This window comes from Hakea prostrata, chromosome 6 (assembly GCF_041222555.1).
Source record: "Hakea prostrata isolate BN-2017 chromosome 6, UWA_Hpros_2, whole genome shotgun sequence".
NCBI classification, from domain to species: domain Eukaryota; kingdom Viridiplantae; phylum Streptophyta; class Magnoliopsida; order Proteales; family Proteaceae; genus Hakea; species Hakea prostrata.
This window is the reverse complement of record NC_142605.1, coordinates 11,649,163-11,670,292: the sequence shown is the minus strand read 5'-3', so window position 1 is coordinate 11,670,292 and position 21,130 is coordinate 11,649,163. Positions and strand designations below refer to the sequence as shown.

The 21,130-nt window shown below is 39.6% G+C and overlaps 1 non-coding gene across 1 annotated transcript; it reads right to left on the bottom strand.

The window, feature by feature from the left end:
• Positions 1 to 6,238: 6,238 nt before the first annotated feature.
• Positions 6,239 to 6,345, bottom strand: LOC149012244 (small nucleolar RNA R71). The gene has a single exon (XR_016174194.1). It is a non-coding gene; the product is annotated as a small nucleolar RNA R71 (small nucleolar RNA).
• Between the last annotated feature and the right edge of the window lie 14,785 nt (positions 6,346 to 21,130).

The following is a 21,130-nucleotide window of genomic DNA, read 5'->3' as shown; positions in this document are numbered from 1 at the left end:
CCTACAGGTAAGAACACATTCTTATATATATAATGAGATATGATCTATGATGAACTATCTGATTAATTGTATGCATCATTATTCTTATAACTTGTTGTAGTAGTATGATGCAATGATTCGTAGTTGAATATATATTGTGGATCATGTTTAGATGTATTTCAATTACTTTATGATGTTGAATGACTAATTATGTAATGATGAGTTATGATGTGTTGTAACTATTGTGGAGGGTATCCATTGCTAGGGATATCAGGGGTTGTGGTATGGGACACTACCTACTGATGCCCACAGCACTATCATGGTTGTTGGATGACATACCTAGGAGGTCTAGAATGCATGGCTAGGTACCCATACATGCTACTACCCTTTCGGTAGGGGAATTGAAGCCAAATGACCCGTGATGATGGTGATGTGACTCTGTCTCATCTTACATGGTAGCAAGTCCGTGAAGAGATTCGATGGTCCATTGTTGATCATTCATTGGTAGGGTTGCATATGTTATGGTTAATCCATAACAACATAAATAACATGAAAGCAAACCATAAAAAGATGCAATGCAATATGAAACAAATAATGTATGTATGCATCTAAACTCTATGTATGCTGGTCTCTATTGGCAGACATGCTTTAAGTCATAGAACTGTACTTCTTTAGGTAAGTCACACATACGGTTCCTGTTGGTAATGGGTCCGGCATCCCTCGGGACAAACCATGGTTGGGGGTTAAGTCAACACTCTCTCACATAACCATTTGGTATAAGTACCGGCGCATGTCAGTGTAAAGCCTAGCCCAATGCAAGTCATCTACTCAGTTACATCAACTCAGGTCCAGATACTTCCATTCCTCGCCCCGAGCGATCCTCACCGGTATCCTTTCCACTAGAGTCCTAATAGTCCCGGACTACGGACTCATCAACCCTTCTGGTTATCCACATATGGTAAACGGGAAGCTCTCATGTCCCCTCACGGATCATTTCACCAGTCTTGACCGCCCATGAGCCCAAGTCTAGCCATATGCAACCCTCCAATAAATGGCCCCCACAATGTGATTCCCGTCCTCTCACGGGTTGGTTACCGGTCTTAAGTGCCCGTGAATCCCCATTGCTGCCACGGGTCGTTTGGTCTCAATACCCTTCCGATTTGGGTCTGATATAACGGGGACATCCTAGCCAAACACTGCTAGACAGTCCTAGGTATGACAATCAATAACTCGGGAAAGCGTTGATGGACAACCCCGGAAACATCCCATACTATTTCCAATAATGTCCAAGGACAGAAGTGTCAAAAGGACACCTCTCAATCCCAAATAATACCTAATCAGATACAATCCCAGATCAGTCATGACATACACAGTCAACAGTTCATCATATACACAAGAGAATATAAAGTCATTATCTAATCATTAACAACATGATAATAACCAATTCATATAAGTATGAATAATGAAAAAGATTACCTAAACAAGTGCTACTGTTCTCACAGTAGTAAATCAGAAGTAAAAGTATACAAACAGTAATTAAACTCATAGTTTCATAAAGATAGAAACCAGAGAGTATGTGATCTATGTAGTTAAGGAGATAACAGTCCTTACCTTCTAACTCGTAAAGGAACTTAGAGAATTAAGTAATTCCTTGACTAAACCTGAGAAGAAAGTCTTAAACAAGTGTATATAATACGTTAGGAAAGATACATAGAAGGAAAGATCTTAAATCAATCAAAACAGACCAAGAATGGGGTTGTTGTACCCATTGGTCGACTGGGGCAGTAGCCCCAGTCCGACCAATTAGTTGACCAACAGAGACAGTACCCTTCAAGAATCAGAATTTTTAGAATATGAATCCGAATTTGGTGGTTCAAAAGGGTACAAAATAAGGGGGAAACTTAAATGAAAGCATCCAAGTCTATAGAGGACATCAAACCATTAATGAATTCAAGTTTCCAGGTTACAACTTAGGAACCAGAAGGTTAACCTAATTAGGTTAAATCATAGATCATGAAGGGAATATAGTATGGATCAAGGATAATGAACTAGAGGATGATAGGTTATGATTCTAGTAAAGAAAACACATTGATTAGCTGTTAACAAGGTCAATAACATATATCCAAGAAATTAGGGTTTCACCCTTTTTGGCTCCCATGAAAAAGGTTGAGATCACAGGAGGGAGGGAATTAATGATTTGCCAATAACAACAAGAAAAACTAAAGAATATTAAATTTAGATCAACCTAAACATTACCCATGAGGTTTCCCTCACATGGGAGGTTACCAAAGGTTCTCTGGATGATCACACAAGGTTAGGGTTTCAAGGATTAGGGTTTCCAGGATTCAACTGGCTAGGGTTGAGATCATGACGATGATCATAGATCTCAAAGAACATGATGAGATCATGGAATAGATGGTAGCAAGGGTGCAGCATCTTCTTCCTGATCTCAACCAAGAACAGAATAAAGAAAAGAAAATCAGAGATAGAGAGGAAAGAGATCATAAACATACCTTTGATGCAGGAGGATGAAGATCACTTGAGTTCTTGCGAGATATCAACCAAAGATGCAAGGGAATTGATTAGAAAGGGGTTCTAACTTGTTCCAGAGGCTTAGGAGGCAGATGAGGCGGAGTATTCCCGAGATAAGAAGGACAAGCAATTGCGGAATCGCACCATCCCTTGGTAAAGATTCGTTGGAAGAACCATACCCCTGAAGAAGCTTCTTGGGAGAAGGAAGAAGATATGAAGGAGAAGTTTCCTCACCTCTTTGGTAGCACAAGTACGCTTTCAATTTCGAGGATGAAATTTCTTTAAGGGGGGAGAATGTGAAACCCAGCGCTAACCCTGACCCGGAAACCCTGTTGTTTGTAGGTCCAGCAACTCGAAGTAAGGCAAGAAGTCATCTTTGGGCCATTTCTGTAGAAGACTTGACGGCTGGATTGGAATCCTTGAGTGTGGATGTCAGTGTTCCATTTATGGAAACTGCACCCTGATGAAGCCTGGATTAGTTGATGGACATGGAGTGCTCTCTGTATTGGTTCGAAGGCATTTCTACCTACTAGGTATGTCACTTTAGGTGTGTGCAAAACCCCTTGATGTTTGGACTTGATATGAGCCTTCAATTCCCTGTGTTGAAGTTGCTGTCTTGATTGGTCGACTCATTGGTCGACTGGACCAGTCGACCAATCAATCGACCAATCAATCGACCAATTGATTCTGTTTTTGAAAATTAGGTCGTGGGTACTCTATTTAAGTTTAGTCTCGGGAATACTCCGCCTCATCTGCCTCCTAAGCCTCTGGAACGAGTTAGAACCCCTTTCTAATCAATTCCCTTGCATCTTTGGTTGATATCTCGCAAGACAAGTGATCTTCATCTTCCTGCATCAAAGGTATGTTTATGATCTCTTTCCTCTCTATCTCTGATTTTCTTTTCTTTATTCTGTTCTTGGTTGAGATCAGGAAGAAGATGTTGCACCCTTGCAACCATCTATTCCATGATCTCATCATGTTCTTTGAGATCTATGATCATCGTCATGATCTCAACCCTAGCCAGTTGAATCCTGGAAACCCTAATCCTTGAAACCCTAACCTTGTGTGATCATCCGGAGAACCTTTGGTAACCTCCCATGTGAGGGAAACCTCATGGGTAATGTTTAGGTTGATCTAAATTTAATATTCTTTAGTTTTTCTTGTTGTTATTGGCAAATCATTAATTCCCTCCCTCCTAAGATCTCAACCTTTTTCATGGGAGCCAAAAAGGGTGAAACCCTAATTTCTTGGATATATGTTATTGACCCTGTTAATAGCCAATCAATGTGTTTTCTTTACCAGAATCATAACCTATCATCCTCTAGTTCATTATCCTTGATCCATACTATATTCCCTTCATGATCTATGATTTAACCTAATTAGGTTAACCTTCTGGTTCCTAAGTTGTAACCTGGAAACTTGAATTCATTAATGGTTTGATGTCCTCTATAGACTTGGATGCTTCCATTGAAGTTTCCCCTTTATTTTGTACCCTTTTGAACCACCAAATTTGGATTCATATTCTAAAAATTCTGATTCTTGAAGGCTATTGTCTCTGTTGGTCGACTCATTGGTCGACTGGGGCAGTAGACCAATCAGTCGACCAATGGGTACTGCAACCCCATTCTTGGTCTGTTTTGATTGATTTAAGATCTTTCCTTCTATGTATCTTTCCTAACATATTGTATACACTTGTTTAAGAATTTCTTCTCAGGTTTAGTCAAGGTCTTACTTAATTCTCTAAGTTCCTTTACGAGTTAGAAGGTAAGGACTGTTATCTCCTTAACTACATAGATGATAAGCATGCATTTACCATTATTTATTTGATTTAATTCCCCATACTTATTTAATTAAAGAGAGCTAATTGAGTATTTTTGTGTATTTTTCAGGAATAAGGTGATTTTGGTTATTAGAGATAATATGGAGTAAAGTTGGCAAATATTTTAGATATTGGTGGATTTTAAATCATGGCATTCAATCTTGCTGCTCAAGAAATCATGAAAAGTGAGATCTTAGCCAAATTGGAAATAGGTGGAGGTCTAAGGAACAAAATTGGTAATAAATCTGAAAATTGGGTAAACAGACCTACCTTCAGTATTTTTGGCATATCTCTCTCGTATGAGCTTGGATTTCGATGATTCAAGATTCTATGGAATGATACAACTTTCTAGTTTTGAGTTTTTCCAAAATCCGAATGAATAAAGGTCGAATATACGGGTAAAGAGAAGGGATTCATTGTGTGCGGGAGACATAAAAGAGAAGCCAACCACAGAGAAGGAGAAGACGGCGAATGCGGCTCTCATCTCTCTCATTGCTGAAGAAGAAGACCACATCTCTCTCTCTCTCTCCCTATGTTTCATCTTTATTTTTCTTATGAACTTTTTGATAATGAGTATCTAGTTCCTTTTCTTTGGGATGTAGATGAACCATGCTTATTTAATTAATTTGATTGTTCTATCTCTTCTAGTTGATTGTGTTTGAGTTTGGCCAAAGATGTTTTATAACTCAGCGAACTAAGCGTGCCAAGCTTCCGCGAAGGACGATAGTCTTGCAAAGATAAGGCATACCTAGGAAGACCATCCCTAATTTGCTTTGAAGTGTAGAGTTATATCGGTTAAAGAAAAGCATTGGGGATTCGAAATCCCAAAGATCTTCACATATTCATAGTTTAAGTTTTTGCATTAATTAATAGATTTAGTTTAAATTTAGTTTTGTTAAATTCAATCTTAGTAACTTAGCCTTTTAGTTCCCCATAGTTCGACCCCGTACTTTCTGCTTGCTAGATTAGTATAGGATTTTATTTTTGATTGGTTAGCGACACGATCAAATTTTGGCGCCGTTGCCGGGGAACCAAAGCACGGTTGCTAGGATTGATTTTTGTCAATTAGGCATAATTTTTAGAGTAATTTTAGTGTTTTTTATTTTTTATTTTTCTTTGCTTATTTAACTAATCTCTTTTTCTTTTGTTTTGTAGGTAATTGCAAGAGTAGCGATTCGATAATTAGTTTAGGTTGTTATATTTTCTTTCTTAGATATAATTGTATTTAGGACTTTTCAATTGTAATATTTGCATTAGATTGGGTTGTTTAGGTTAATTTTTAAAAATCCCCATCCCTCAGATCCCACATGTGTAACTTTTGTTCGAAAGATCACGTGGATTGCGCTCCAGGTACGTCCTAGACTCTCCCTTTTGCTATAGTTATTTTCTTTGAATTTTTCTTATTTAGCTTCTTCTTTTTTTTCTTCTTCTGTGTGTATGCATGGTTGTCCGTCCCTAAACCCTGAGTTGACTCCACTTGACTTAGAGTTAGAAGAGACTTTGGCCACCCTTAGAAGGCAAAGAACCATGGCAAACTATGAGCCTCCAATGAGGCCCTTGAGTGAGCATTTCATTCCTACAATATATACTCCGGTTTCTTGTATTAAGTTGCCTAACATAGAGGCGGCTCAATATGAGATCAAATCTAGTGTGATTCAAATGCTACCATCTTTTTATGGACTTGCCAATGAAGAGCCTTATAAGCACTTAGATGAGTTTTTAGAGGTGTCCTCCACGGTTAAAATTCAAAACCTCTCAGTTGATGCTTTAAGGTTACTTCTTTTCCCATTCTCCCTTAAAGATAAAGCTAAGCATTGGCTTCAGTTTTTGGACAATGTTAAAATTTCTACTTGGGAAGAAATGCAACAGGAGTTCCTTAAAAAGTTCTTCCCCATTGGCCGTTCCAATAGCATTAGGAGAGTGATAACGAGTTTCTCCCAACAAAAAGGAGAACAATTTCATGAGGCCTGGGAAAGACTAAAAGAATTACTTAGAAAGTGCCCCCACCATGCTATTCCTAAATGGCAATTGGTTCAATGCTTTTATGATGGCCTTAAAGACCGACATAGGCAAATGGTTGATTCTTCCTGTGGTGGAACTTTCATGCACAAGAATGAGAATGAGGCATGGGAACTTTTTGAGATCCTTAGTGAAAACTCCCAACACCATGCTTCAGCAGCTAGGATTGAGATTCCATCCATTGGGCAACCAAAGAGGAGCGGTCTCTATGAGATCAATCCTACCATTGAGATGAGTGCTAAGGTTGACTTGCTATCTAAGAAATTGGATTATCTCTTGTCATTAGGACAACAAACCCCATCTCCACTTCCTACAAGTTCCTCTCCACCTAATCAGATTGAAGCATGTGCTTTATGTTCTAGCATATCCCATCATGTCATTGAGTGCTATTTGGCTACACAATACCTGAGTTTGTTAAGGAGCAGGCACATTTGGCCCAAGGAGTCTCTAAATTGGGTAATGATCCATATTCCAATACCTACAACCCATGATGGCAAAACCACCCCAATTTTTCATGGCGAAACTCAATGCCCAATCCCTCTAATCAAATACCTTATAGGCCACCTCCATTTAATATGCAACAAAATGCCTATAGGAATGAGCAACCATCGTCTCCACAACCCTCACATAATTCATCATTTGAGGATAAGGTACTAAAGGCGCTTAGTGGACTAGAGCAAAACACTCAATTGTTACATTCTCATTCTCAATCCATTAACAAATTGAAAACCCAACTTGGTCAACTAGTTGATGTCATCAATAGGAGGGTGGTTGGCCAGTTACCTAGTCAACCAATAGGTAACCCTAATCATCAAATTGGGTTTAGGAAAGAACAAGTCCAAGCAATCTCTGTTGTGACATGTAGTGGGAAGGAATATTATGCACCTTTGCCTACTCCTAAGCCATTGCCCATTGATCTTGAGAGTCGAGAAGAGGTTGATTTGACCCATGAGACTGGCACTAATGCACACAAGCCTAGTAAAGAAACACCACCTGTGAGTATTCCCCATCAAATTCCTTGTAAGGGGTTGCACATTCCGATTGTAGAGGGTCCTATTCCTAAATCTTACACTCCCAAAGCCCCCTTCCCTAAAGCTCTTGAGTCCTCAATTCCAGATTCTAGAAAGAATGAATCATTAAGCCCAAATAGGGGTGAAGAGTGCTTTGCAATTAACTTTATTGATGAGGTAGTGGTTGATTATATTCCAAACATGCTTATTGATGATCCCCTACAACATTACTTGCCATTTGGGGAATCTAACCTAAATATTGAGGAAGTCAACACATTGTTGGACTCTTCCACTTCTTTGGAGCAGTCACCATTCACATTTAGATTTGAGCTTTCACCTCCATTGGCTGCTTCTTACTGAGTCTGGCTGAAGACTCTAAACTTAGCGCTTTATGGGAGGCAACCCATATGTTTAGATATTATTTATTGTTCTTTTTCCTTTATTTTCTTTGTTTGTTGTTAGGTTTTACTGTTGCGTGCTCTATCATGAGTTCAAACATCGGGTACACTCTTTCCTCTATTTGCTTCTATTATTTTTTTTTTTGCATGCACTGAGGTCATTGCATAATTTAAGTGTGGGGGGGGTGTCAACTCGTGTAAGACTTGTTGATAGTTGGTAGAGCATTGTCACAAAGATAAAAAGTGCCCAATTTTTTCTGGCTTTGGTAAAATAAATGTTTTAATTCCTTGCTTAGATACAAAATGAGAGTTTAAGTGTTTTAGAAATCCCATCTGATGTAATGAACACCCTCTTGAGAGAATAGTAATGGGTTTTACATTTTGAGACCGAGGTTGAATCGAAAAATAGGAACTCCAGGTAGTCCAAAAGGTTTGACCATCTAGTTATCTTGTATTGCCTTGTGCTTATGGTGACAAGTTGAGACCGATTTTAGACTATTTAAATGTGAAGTGAATTGAAGTATAATGTGAAAAAAGAAAAAGAAAAAAAAATGTTGACGTTTAAAGGTTAGACCTCCTTCTTAGTAACCGGGTCTCGGTGTCATCAACATCGTGCTTCGCGTCAAACAGTTGGGGTGTCTTTGGTCCAGTCTTGGCCTGTAGCCTAGTTGGCTTGAGTAAGTAAGTTCGAGGGGTATTCTACACCTAGTCCCTTAAGGCCATCTGGCTTGAGAGCGGCTGACCCAACACTCGTTACATAGGCCATCTAGAAAGCTTAAGAGGCAAGACATTGCACGGACTAGAACTGTGACCATTAAAGAAAGAAGTGAATTAATGTGCTTATAAAGGTGAAATGTCTAAGAAGGTCAATATTGCTTAGATCTTGAGTTCTTGGTATTATTTGGTACCTAGTTTAGTCTTATCTGAGGGTGAACTGGTAGACTGAAGATAAGAAGAGACTTCTCGATTGAATTGTTTGCCTAGAGCTAGACTCAAGAAAGGGTGTAAAGAGCTTAAGTGTGGGAGTGCCTATATTCCCTTCAATCTTTAGTGGAGTGTCTTTGTCTTGGAATCTGTCTTTTTAATCTTACTATTGCCAAAATAATTAGAAGAGCACTTATGAATTTTGTGTGTATATTCTCTGCAAACACTCATGAGACACAACTCGTCCACTAGGGTAACCTAGGGGTTTAAAGGCTTGTTGCACATGCTAAGTGCAACCATGATTCCTACGAAAGTGAGTTAGGTTTTTCTTTCTTTATTTTCAATATTACTTTTATTTTTTCATTTTGCTCGAGGGCTAGCAAACACTCAAGTGTGGGGGTATTTGATAAGCATGCATTTACCATTATTTATTTGATTTAATTCCCCATACATATTTAATTAAAGAGAGCTAATTGAGTATTTTTGTGTATTTTTCAGGAATAAGGTGATTTTGGTTATTAGAGATAATATGGAGTAAAGTTGGCAAATATTTTAGATGTTGGTGGATTTTAAATCATGGCATTCAATCTTGCTGCTCAAGAAATCATGAAAAGTGAGATCTTAGCCAAATTGGAAATAGGTGGAGGTCTAAGGAACAAAATTGGTAATAAATCTGAAAATTGGGTAAACAGACCTACCTTCGGTATTTTTGGCATATCTCTCTCGTATGAGCTTGGATTTCAATGATTCAAGATTCTATGGAACGATATTGAAAATATATACAACTTTCTAGTCTTGAGTTTTCCCAAAATCCGAAGGAATAAAGGTCGAATCTACGGGTAAAGAGAAGGGATTCATTGTGTGCGGGAGACATAAAAGAGAAGCCAACCACAGAGAAGGAGAAGATGACGAATGCGGCTCTCATCTCTCTCATTGCTGAAGAAGAAGACCACATCTCTCTCTCTCTCTCTCCCTATGTTTCATCTTTATTTTTCTTATGAACTTTTTGATAATGAGTAGCTAGTTCCTTTCCTTTGGGATGTAGATGAACCATGTTTATTTAATTAATTTGATTGTTCTATCTCTTCTAGTTGATTGTATTTGAGTTTGGCCAAAGATGTTTTATAACTCAGCGAACTAAGCGTGCCAAGCTTCCGCGAAGGACGATAGTCTTGCGAAGATAAGGCATACCTAGGAAGACCATCCCTAATTTGCTTTGAAGTGTAGAGTTATATCGGTTAAAGAAAAGCATTGGGGATTCGAAATCCCAAAGATCTTCACATATTCATAGTTTAAGTTTTTGGATTAATTAATAGATTTAGTTTAAATTTAGTTTTGTTAAATTCAATCTTAGTAACTTAGCCTTTTAGTTCCCCATAGTTCGACCCCGTACTTTCTGCTTGCTATATTAGTATAGGATTTTATTTTTGATTGGTTAGCGACACGATCAATAGATCACATACTCTCTGGTTTCTATCTTCATGAAACTATGAGTTTAATTACTGTTTGTATACTTTTACTTCTGATTTACTACTGTGAGAACAGTAGCACTTGTTTAGGTAATCTTTTTCATTATTCATACTTATATGAATTGGTTATTATCATGTTGTTAATGATTAGATCATGACTTTATATTCTCTTTTGTATATGATGAACTGTTGACTGTGTATGTCATGATTGATCTGGGATTGTATCTGATTAGGTATGATTTGGGATTGAGAGGTGTCCTTTTGACACTTCTGTCCTTGGACATTATCGGAAATAGTATGGGATGTTTCCGGGGTTGTCCATCGACGCTTTCCCGAGTTATTGATTGTCATACCTAGGATTGTCTAGCAGTGTTTGGCTAGGATGTCCCGTTATATCAGACCCAAATTGGAAGGGCATTGAGACCGAACGACCCGTGGCAGCAATGGGGATTCACGGACGCTTAAGACCGGTAACCAACCCGTGAGAGGATGGGAATCACATTGTGGGGGCCATTTATTTGAGGGTTGCATATGGCTAGACTTGGGCTCATGGGCGCTCAAGACTGGTGAAATGATCCATGAGGGGACATGAGAGCTTCCCATTTACCATATGTGGATAACCAGTAGGGTTGTTGAGTCCATAGTCCGGGACTAATAGGACTCTAGTGGAAAGGATACCGGAAAGGATCGCCCGGGGCGAGGAATGGAAGTATCTGGACCTGAGTTGATGTAACTGAGTAGATGACTTGCATTGGGCTAGGCTTTACCCTGACATGCGCTGGTACTTATACCAAATGGTTATGTGAGAGAGTGTTGACTTAACTCCCAGCCATGATTTGTCCCGAGGGATGCCGGACCCATTACCAACAGGAGCCGTATGCGTGACCTACCTAAAGAAGTACGGTGCTATGACTTAAAGCATGTCTGCCAATAGAGACCAGCATACATAGAGTTTAGATGCATGCATACATTATTTGTTTCATATTGCATTGCATCTTTTTATGGTTTGCTTTCATGTTATTTATGTTGTTATGGATTAACTACCTTACTGAGTTTCTTCGAAACTCATTCCTTTTGTCCATTGTTTTGTTAGACTATTCTACAGGTACTGATTACTATGGCGAACAGTACGATGAAGCGCAAGCCGATGAAGCATACTACATGCAAGGTGTTGGCGACAATCAAGATTACTCTGATGATCCCTCAATTGATCAAGTTGCGTACCACGATTAAAGACAACGTGGAGGTGGAACGTCTCAAATGGATTGATGAAGTCCACTATTTTGAAGATGTCATCTATAGGATAGAAAACTCTTATGTTTAGTTATCTTTCTTAGTTCCTTTGATTTAGTTGTTATTTCTTTTAGACTTACATACTGCGTTCCGTTGTATTTTGTGGAGTGAGTTTCCGCCTCACTCTACTTCTTTTGATCTCTTTGGATATCTGGTATCATTTTCCGCACTCTGATTATATTGTTTATTCACTTCTTGTTTTGAACCTTAATTATAATATTGAACCTTGATTATTTCCTGTTTATGATTATGTTATTGTATATGTGGGAGGATGATTTCCTCGATACTTGATCTTCGGGGCTGTGGATCACACTCTCGGGTATGCCAGTTAGGGTACCGGCTAGGAGGATGCCAGTAGTAAATAATGTATGATGCATCTAAACTCTATGTATGCTGGTCTCTATTGGCAAACATGCTTTAAGTCATAGCACCGTACTTCTTTAGGTAGGTCACGCATATGGCTCCTGTTGGTAATGGGTCCAGCATCTAAACTATATGTATGCTGGTCTCTATTGGCAGACATGCTTTAAGTCATAGCACCGTACTTCTTTAGGTAGGTCACGCATACGGCTCATGTTCCTTGTTCCCTTACATAAGACTTATTGTTATTTGTTTTCCGTGGACTTTGGGAGAAGGAAGCCAAGATAATAGGAAAGTACCCATGCCTTTTTGAAACCAAGTACTCTCCCAATTTCGAGGACAAAATTATTTTAAGGGCGGGAGAATGTGAAATCCAGCCCAAACCTAGCCAGGACACCCTATCTGTTTTGGGTAAAGAAGGATTAGTTTGAATGTTACACCTTAAATTTGGACCTTGATTTCAGTGTTATTATCTTTGAAAGCCTTAGGAAGTCATGCCAGACCTTTCCCTTAGGGTAGATCTGTAATGTCCGGCCTTATCCTAACCTTGACCCGGCCCGGAATCTGTTATGTTTGTAGGTACAAAGACCTGAAGTGGGGGAAAAAAAAGAGACTTGTAGACCCTTTTGGTTGATGATTTGGTGTCGGAGCCCAAGCCCATGGACATTGACGATGATGCCCCTCACTTGAGAGCATTGTCAGTGTTAGTTTTTAAACTGCTCACCGAAGAGGGGTGAATTAGTTGAAATACCTAATGAACTCCTGTGCTCAATCTGAAGTATTTCCCAAAACTAGACTTCTTGATGTACTTGTAGGAGAAAACCCCACTCAATTTGACCCCATATAACCCTCCAAATCCCTGTCCGAAGTTGCTGAACTATGTCTAGAAAATCCTGCTTGCGCATCGAAGAAGGTGAGCTTAGTTGGTGGACCATTGAACTCCTATGCTTGATCTGAAGGTATTTCTAGAAACTAGACTTCTTTATTGACTTGTATAAGAAAACCTCACTCAATTTGACCCTGTATAGCCCTCCGAATCCCTGTTTGAAACTTGCTATCCTGATTGGCCGACTCATTGGTCGACTGGACCAATCGACCAATCATCGACCAATGGGTTCTGTTTTTGCTAATTAGGTCGTGGCTACTCTATTTAAATCCAAATCTCGGGATTACTTCATCTCCACTGCCTCCTAAGCCTCTGGAATGAGTCAGAGCTCCATTCCAATCAATTTCCTTGCATCCTTGGTTGATTTCTCGCAAGAACTCAAGTTATCTTCTTCCTCTTGCATCAAAGGTATGTCTACACTCTCTTCTTCTTCTCCATCTCTGAATTTATTTTCTTTAGTCTTGTTCTTGAATGAGATCAGGAAGGAGATGCTGCATTCTTGCAACCATCTATTCCATGATCTCATTCTATTCTTTGAGATCTATGATCATCGTCATGATCTTAACCCTAGCCAAATAAATTTCTTGAAATCCTAACCCTTGTATGATCTTTCTGGAAACCTTTGGTAGCCTCCCATGTGAGGGAAACCTCATGGGCAATGTTTCTATTAACCTAAACTAGAATTTCTATGATTTCTTGTTATTTTCTTGATAACAATCATTCCCTCTCTTTCCGTGATCATAACCTTTTCATGAGAGCCATAAAGGTTGAAACCCTAGTTTCTTGGGTCAAATCAAGAACCCATATTTTGACCATGACTTGATGATTTTATCTTCCCATATGATTCTAATACATCCTAGGAAGTTTCCCTTCGAATTTCGAATCAATCCGACTTCAAACGAAGAAGTTATGACCAATCTAAATTCTGCAATTCCGTACTGACTCGATTGGTCGACTGCTTGGTCGACTGGGTCAGTGAACCAAGGCACTCGACCAATGAAGGCAGTAGCTTCAATTTTTGCTCAGTTTGATTCGTTTGCTCTCTGATCTTTTAGGCATCTTTCCTAATGTTATATTTATGATTGTTAGGAGTTTATTTGCTAAGTTTGGAGTTGCTCTCTTTGATCTTTGGATTATCTTCGGCGATAATCAAGGTAAGGACAGTTATTTCATAATAATATAGATCGCATACTCTCTGGTTTCTACTTTTTGAAACTATGAGTTTGCTTACTGTTCTTGTACTTTATACTTCTGATGTACTACTGTAAGTACAGTAGCACTTGTTATGTATTCTTTTTCATTATTCATGCTTATATGAATTTTTATTACTGCTTGATCGGATTATGCTTTTACATTCTCTTTTATATGATGAATTGTTGGTTGTGTATGTCATGATTGATCCGAGAATGTGTTTGATTAAGTATGGTTTGGGACTGGGAGGTGTCCTTTTGACACTTCTGTCCTTGGACATCGGAGGGAATAGTATGGGATGTTCTCCGAAGATGCCCATCGACGCTTTCCCGAATCATTGGTTGTCATACCTAGGGCTGTCTAGCAGTGTTTGTCTAGGATGTCCCCGTTATATCAGACCCAAATCGGAAGTGTATTGAGACCGAACGACCCGTGGTAGCAGTGTGATTCATGGGCGCTCAAGACTGGTAACCAACCCGTGAGAGGACGGGAATCATATTGTGGGGGCCATTTATTGGAGGGGTTGCATATGGCTAGACTTGGGCTCATGGGCGCTTAAGACCGGTAACCAACCCGTGAGAGGACATGAGAGCTTCCCGTTTACCATATGTGGATAACCAATAGGGTTGATGAGTCCGTAGTCCGGGACTATTAGGACTCTAGTGGAAAGGATACCGGAAAGGATCACCCGGGGCGAAGAATGGAGGTATCTGAACCTGAGTTGATGTAACTGAGTAGATGACTTGCATTGGGCTAGGCTTTACCTTGACATGCGCCAGTACTTAGACCAAATGGTGATGTGAGAGAGCGGTGACTTAACCCCCAGCCATGGATTGTCCCGAGGGATGTCGGACCCACTACCAACAGGAGCCGTACGCATGACCTACCCAAAGAAGTATGGTGCTATGACTTAGAGCATGTCTGCCAATAGAGACCAGCATACATAGAGTTTAGATGCATACATACATTATCTGTTTCATATTGCATTGCATCTTGTTATGTTCTGTCGCATGTTATTTATGTTGTTATGAGTTAACTTGCCTTACTGGGTTTCTTTCGAAACTCACTCCTTTTGTACCATATCTTTTGTTAGATTTCTCTACAAGTTCAGATTATTATGACGGTACGTATGAGGAAGCGCAAGGTGAAGAAGATGAAGAAAAGCTGACTGAAGATGTGGATTAGATTTCTCTTGTTTCTTCTAGACTTATCTTTACTTGTATTAGCTTAGAGCTTTACTTAGATTTCGATCTACCTTCCGCATATGATGTGGAGTATATTTCCGCTATACTCTACATTTGTCTTTTGATTTGGTATCATGTTTTCCACACTCTGATATTCTTAGTGATCCTTCAGAGATCTTTTCTTGAATTTTATTATTAACTTATTAGAATACAATGATTTCTTCTTGCTTTTGATTATGTTATTGTGCTAAACGGATATGATCGTTCCTAAACTTGATCTTTTGGGTTGTGGATCACTCCCCCAGGTAACCCAGATAGGGTACCGGCTGGTGGGATGTGACAGGTGGTATCAGAGCCGTATGCGTGACCTACCTAAAGAAGTACGGTGCTATGACTTAAAGCATGTCTGCCAATAGAGACCAGCATACATAGAGTTTAGATGCATACATACATTATTTGTTTCATATTGCATTGCATCTTTTTATGGTTTGCTTTCATGTTATTTATGTTGTTATGGATTAACTACCTTACTGAGTTTCTTCGAAACTCATTCCTTTTGTACATTGTTTTGTTAGACTATTCTACAGGTACTGATTACTATGGCGAACAGTACGATGAAGCGCAAGCCGATGAAGCGTACTACACGCAAGGTGTTGGCGACAATCAAGATTACTCTAATGATCCCTCAGTTGATCAAGTTGCGTACCACGATTAAAGGCAACATGTATTTGGAACGTCTCAAATGGATTGATGAAGTCCACTATTTTGAAGATGTCATCTATAGGATAGAAAACTCTTATGTTTAGTTATCTTTCTTAGTTCCTTTGATTTAGTTGTTATTTCTTTTAGACTTACATACTGCGTTCCGTTGTATTTTGTGGAGTGAGTTTCCGCCTCTCTCTACTTCTTTTGATATCTTTGGATATCTGGTATCATTTTCCGCACTCTGATTATATTGTTTATTCACTTCTTGTTTTGAACCTTAATTATAATATTGAACCTTGATTATTTCCCTTTTATGATTATGTTATTGTATATGTGGGAGGATGATTTCCTCGATACTTGATCTTCGGGGTTGTGGATCACACTCTCGGGTATGCCAGTTAGGGTACCGGCTGGGAGGAAGTGACAGATTTGTATCAGAGCCTAAAGTTCAAGGAAATCCTAACCACAGAAAATAGTAACAGAACATTCCTGAGTCATAGATCCAAAAGTGACTCATCTACTCTTAGATATGAATAATAGAACAGTTGGACTAGAAACTTTATAATGAAGCATAACTGAATACTTCTGAATAATACACAATAATTATATTTAAACAATTGTCACTTAATGCAATACAAGAGAAGTGCATAATACACAATAATAAAGTGAAACAAAGTGAACTTCATTAATATTAAGAGTTTTACAACGATTACATCTGAAAAGTATAAAGGGAAATCCTAAGTACAGTCTATCTAGGTGATCTCCTCTGATCTCTGTAAACTCTGAACTCCTCTGATAGCTGAGTCACCTGATGCTCTATCCTATCCTGTCGTGACTCCATCCTCTCAAACATCTGCTCCTGCCTGACCTCCATCCTCTCCAGCATGGAAGTCATCAATCTCATCTGTGCACTGAGATCTGTAGTCCCTGGAACTGCATGAAAAGGGCCATATGTCTCAAAGTGCGAGGAAGGAAACTCGTGATGCTCTGGCATGGCCTCGTGCATCTCTGTATCATCTCCGGCCTGATCATCACTATCTGGACCGACATCCTCCTCTCCATCCTCTAACTCCTGCTCCTCATCCTCTGTCTCCTCGTCATCCTCACCCTCTGGACCAGGAGATCTCTCAGTCTGTTGCAGCCTCATCTGACAGATTGGTCACATCCTCCCAGCCGGTACCCTAACTGGCATACCGGAGAGTGTGATCCACAGCCCCGAAGATCAAGTATCGAGGAAATCATCCTCCCACATATACAATAACGTAATCATAAACAGGAAATAATCAAGGTTCAATATTATAATTAAGGTTCAAAACAAGAAGTGAATAAACAATATAATCAGAGTGTGGAAAATGATACCAGATATCCAAAGATATCAAAAGAAGTAGAGAGAGGCGGAAACTCACTCCACAAAATACAACGGAACGCAGTATGTAAGTCTAAAAGAAATAACAACTAAATCAAAGGAACTAAGAAAGATAACTAAACATAAGAGTTTTCTATCATATAGATGACATCTTCAAAATAGTGGACTTCATCAATCCATTTGAGACGTTCCAAATACACGTTGCCTTTAATCGTGGTACGCAACTTGATCAACTGAGGGATCATCAGAGTAATCTTGATTGTCGCCAACGCCTTGCGTGTAGTACGCTTCATCGGCTTGCGCTTCATCGTACTGTTCGCCATAGTAATCAGTACCTGTAGAATAGTCCAACAAAACAATGTACAAAAGCAATGAGTTTCAAAGAAACTCAGTAAGGTAGTTAATCCATAACAACATAAATAACATGAAAGCAAACCATAAAAAGATGCAATGCAATATGAAACAAATAATGTATGTATGCATCTAAACTCTATGTATGCTGGTCTCTATTGGCAGACATGCTTTAAGTCATAGCACCGTACTTCTTTAGGTAGGTCACGCATACGGCTCCTGTTGGTAATGGGTCCGGCATCCCTCGGGACAAACCATGGCTGGGGGTTAAGCCAACACTCTCTCACATAACCATTTGGTATAAGTACCGGCGCATGTCAGGGTAAAGCCTAGCCCAATGCTAGTCATCTACTCAGTTACATCAACTCAGGTCCAGATACTTCCATTCCTCGCCCCAGGCGATCCTTTCCGGTATCCTTTCCACTAGAGTCCTAATAGTCCCGGACTACGGACTCATCAACCCTACTGGTTATCCACATATGGTAAATGGGAAGATCTCATGTCCCCTCACGGATCATTTCACCGGTCTTGAGCGCCCATGAGCCCAAGTCTAGCCATATGCAACCCTCCAATAAATGGCCCCCACAATGTGATTCCAGTCCTCTCACGGGTTGGTTACCGGTCTTAAGCGCCCATGAATCCCCATTGCTGCCATGGGTCGTTCGGTCTCAGTACCCTTCCGATTTGGGTCTGATATAACGGGGACATCCTAGCCAAACACTGCTAGACAGTCCTAGGTATGACAATCAATAACTCGGGAAAGCGTCGATGGACAACCCCGGAAACATCCCATACTGAAGGACACCTCTCAATCCCAAATCATACCTAATCAGATACAATCCCAGATCAGTCTTGACATACACAGTCAACAGTTCATCATATACAAAAGAGAATATAAAGTCATGATCTAATCATTAACAACATGATAATAACCAATTCATATAAGTATAAACAATGAAAAAGATTACCTAAACAAGTGCTATTGTTCTCACAGTAGTAAATCAGAAGTAAAAGTATACAAACAGTAATTAAACTCATAGTTTCATAAAGATAGAAACCAGAGAGTATGTGATCTATGTAGTTAAGGAGATAACAGTCCTTACCTTCTAACTCGTAAAGGAACTTAGAGAATTAAGTAAGACCTTGACTAAACCTGATAAGAAAGTCTTAAACAAGTGTATACAATGTTAGGAAAGATACATAGAAGGAAAGATCTTAAATCAATCAAAACAGACCAAGAATGGGGTTGCTGTACCCATTGGTCGACTGATTGGTCTACTGCCCCAATCGACCAATGAGTCGACCAACAGAGACTGTAGCCTTCAAGAATCAGAATTTTTAGAATATGAATCCGAATTTGGTGGTTCAAAAGGGTACAAAATAAGGGGGAAACTTCAATGGAAGCATCCAAGTCTATAGAGGACATCAAACCATTAATCAATTCAAGTTTCCAGGTTACAACTTAGGAACCAGAAGGTTAACCTAATTAGGTTAAATCATAGATCATGAAGGGAATATAGTATGGATCAAGGATAATGAACTAGAGGATGATAGGTTATGATTCTAGTAAAGAAAACACATTGATTGGCTGTTAACAGGATCAATAACATATATCCAAGAAATTAGGGTTTCACCCTTTTTGGCTCCCATGAAAAAGGTTGAGATCACAGGAGGGAGGGAATTAATGATTTGCCAATAACAACAAGAAAAACTAAAGAATATTAAATTTAGATCAACCTAAATGTTACCCATGAGGTTTCCCTCACATGGGAGGTTACCAAAGGTTCTCCGGATGATCACACAAGGTTAGGGTTTCAAGGATTAGGGTTTCCAGGATTCAACTGGCTAGGGTTGAGATCATGACGATGATCATAGATCTCAAAGAACATGATGAGATCATGGAATAGATGGTTGCAAAGGTGCAGCATCTTCTTCCTGATCTCAACCAAGAACAGAATAAAGAAAAGAAAATTAGAGATAGAGAGGAAAGAGATCATAAACATACCTTTGATGCAGGAGGATGAAGATCACTTGATTTCTTGCGAGATATCAACCAAAGTTGCAAGGGAATTGATTAAAAAGGGGTTCTAACTCGTTCCAGAGGCTTAGGAGGCAGATGAGGCGGAGTATTCCCGAGACTAAACTTAAATAGAGTACCCACGACCTAATTTTCAAAAACAGAATCAATTGGTCGACTGGTCCAGTCGACCAATGAGTCGACCAATCAAGACAGCAAGGCTCAGATCAAGTCCAAACATGAAGGGGTTTTGCACACACCTAAAATGACATACCTAGTAGGTAGAAATGCCTTCGAACCAATATAGAGAGCACTCCAAGTCCATCAACTAATCCAGGCTTCATCAGGGTGCAGTTTCCATAAATGGAACACTGACATCCACACTCAAGGATTCCAATCCAGCCGTCAAGTCTTCTACAGAAATGGCCCAAAGATGACTTCTTGCCTTACTTCGAGTTGCTAGACCTACAAACAACAGGGTTTTCGGGTCAGGGTTAGGGCTGGGTTTCACATTCCCCCCACCCCTTAAAGAAATTTCATCCTCGAAATTGAAAGCGTACCTGTGCTTCCAAAGAGGTGAGGAAACTTCTCCTTCATATCTTCTTCCTTCTCCCAAGAAGCTTCTTCAGGGGTATGGTTCTTCCAACGAATCTTTACCAAAGGGATGGTGCGATTCCGCAATTGCTTGTCCTTCTTATCCAAAATTTCGGCTGGTTCTTCATCATAGGTGAGATCAGCACTAAGTCCTTCAGGTGCTTGCTATAGAATGTGTTCTGGATTCTCTATATATTTCCGGAGCATCGAAACATGAAACACATTGTGCACAGCAGCAATAGACGGAGGTAATGCCAAACGATACGCAACAGGTCCAATCTTTTCCAAAATCTCAAAAGGTCCAATGAAACGAGGGCTAAGCTTTCCTTTAACATTGAATCTCATCACACCCTTCTTTGGCGAAACCTTCAAGAAAACTTTCTCTCCAACTTGAAATTCTAGATCAGTCCTTCTCTTGTCAACATAAGATTTCTGCCTAGACTGGGCAGACTTAATCCTTTCTCTTATCATATTGACCATTGCGCTAGTAGCTTCAATCATCTCAAGACCTAAGACTTTTCGTTCACCAGTCTCAGTCCAGTACAATGGTGTCCTACAAGTATTTCCATACAAGGCCTTAAACGGAGCCATGCCTATTGTTGCTTGATAACTGTTGTTATAGGCAAACTCAACCAAAGCTAAGTTTTCATCCCAATTTCCACCCATATCCACCACACAAGATCTTAGCATATCTTCCAAATTTTGAATTGTCCGCTCAGATTGTCCATCAGACTGTGGATGATGAGCTTTACTCAAATTCAATTGGGTTCCCAAGGCCTTCTGCAAATTGTTCCAAAACCTTGAGGTGAACCTAGGATCACGATCAGAAACAATACTCATTGGCACACCATGCAGACGAACCACATTATCCACATAAAGCCTAGCTAGCTTATCCAGAGTATGAGTGATCTTCATAGGAATGAAATGGGCTGATTTGGTCAACCTATCAACAATCACCCACACAGTGTCATTGCCTTTACTTGTCCGAGGCAAGCTAGTCACGAAGTCCATAGAGATATCCTCCCACTTCCAA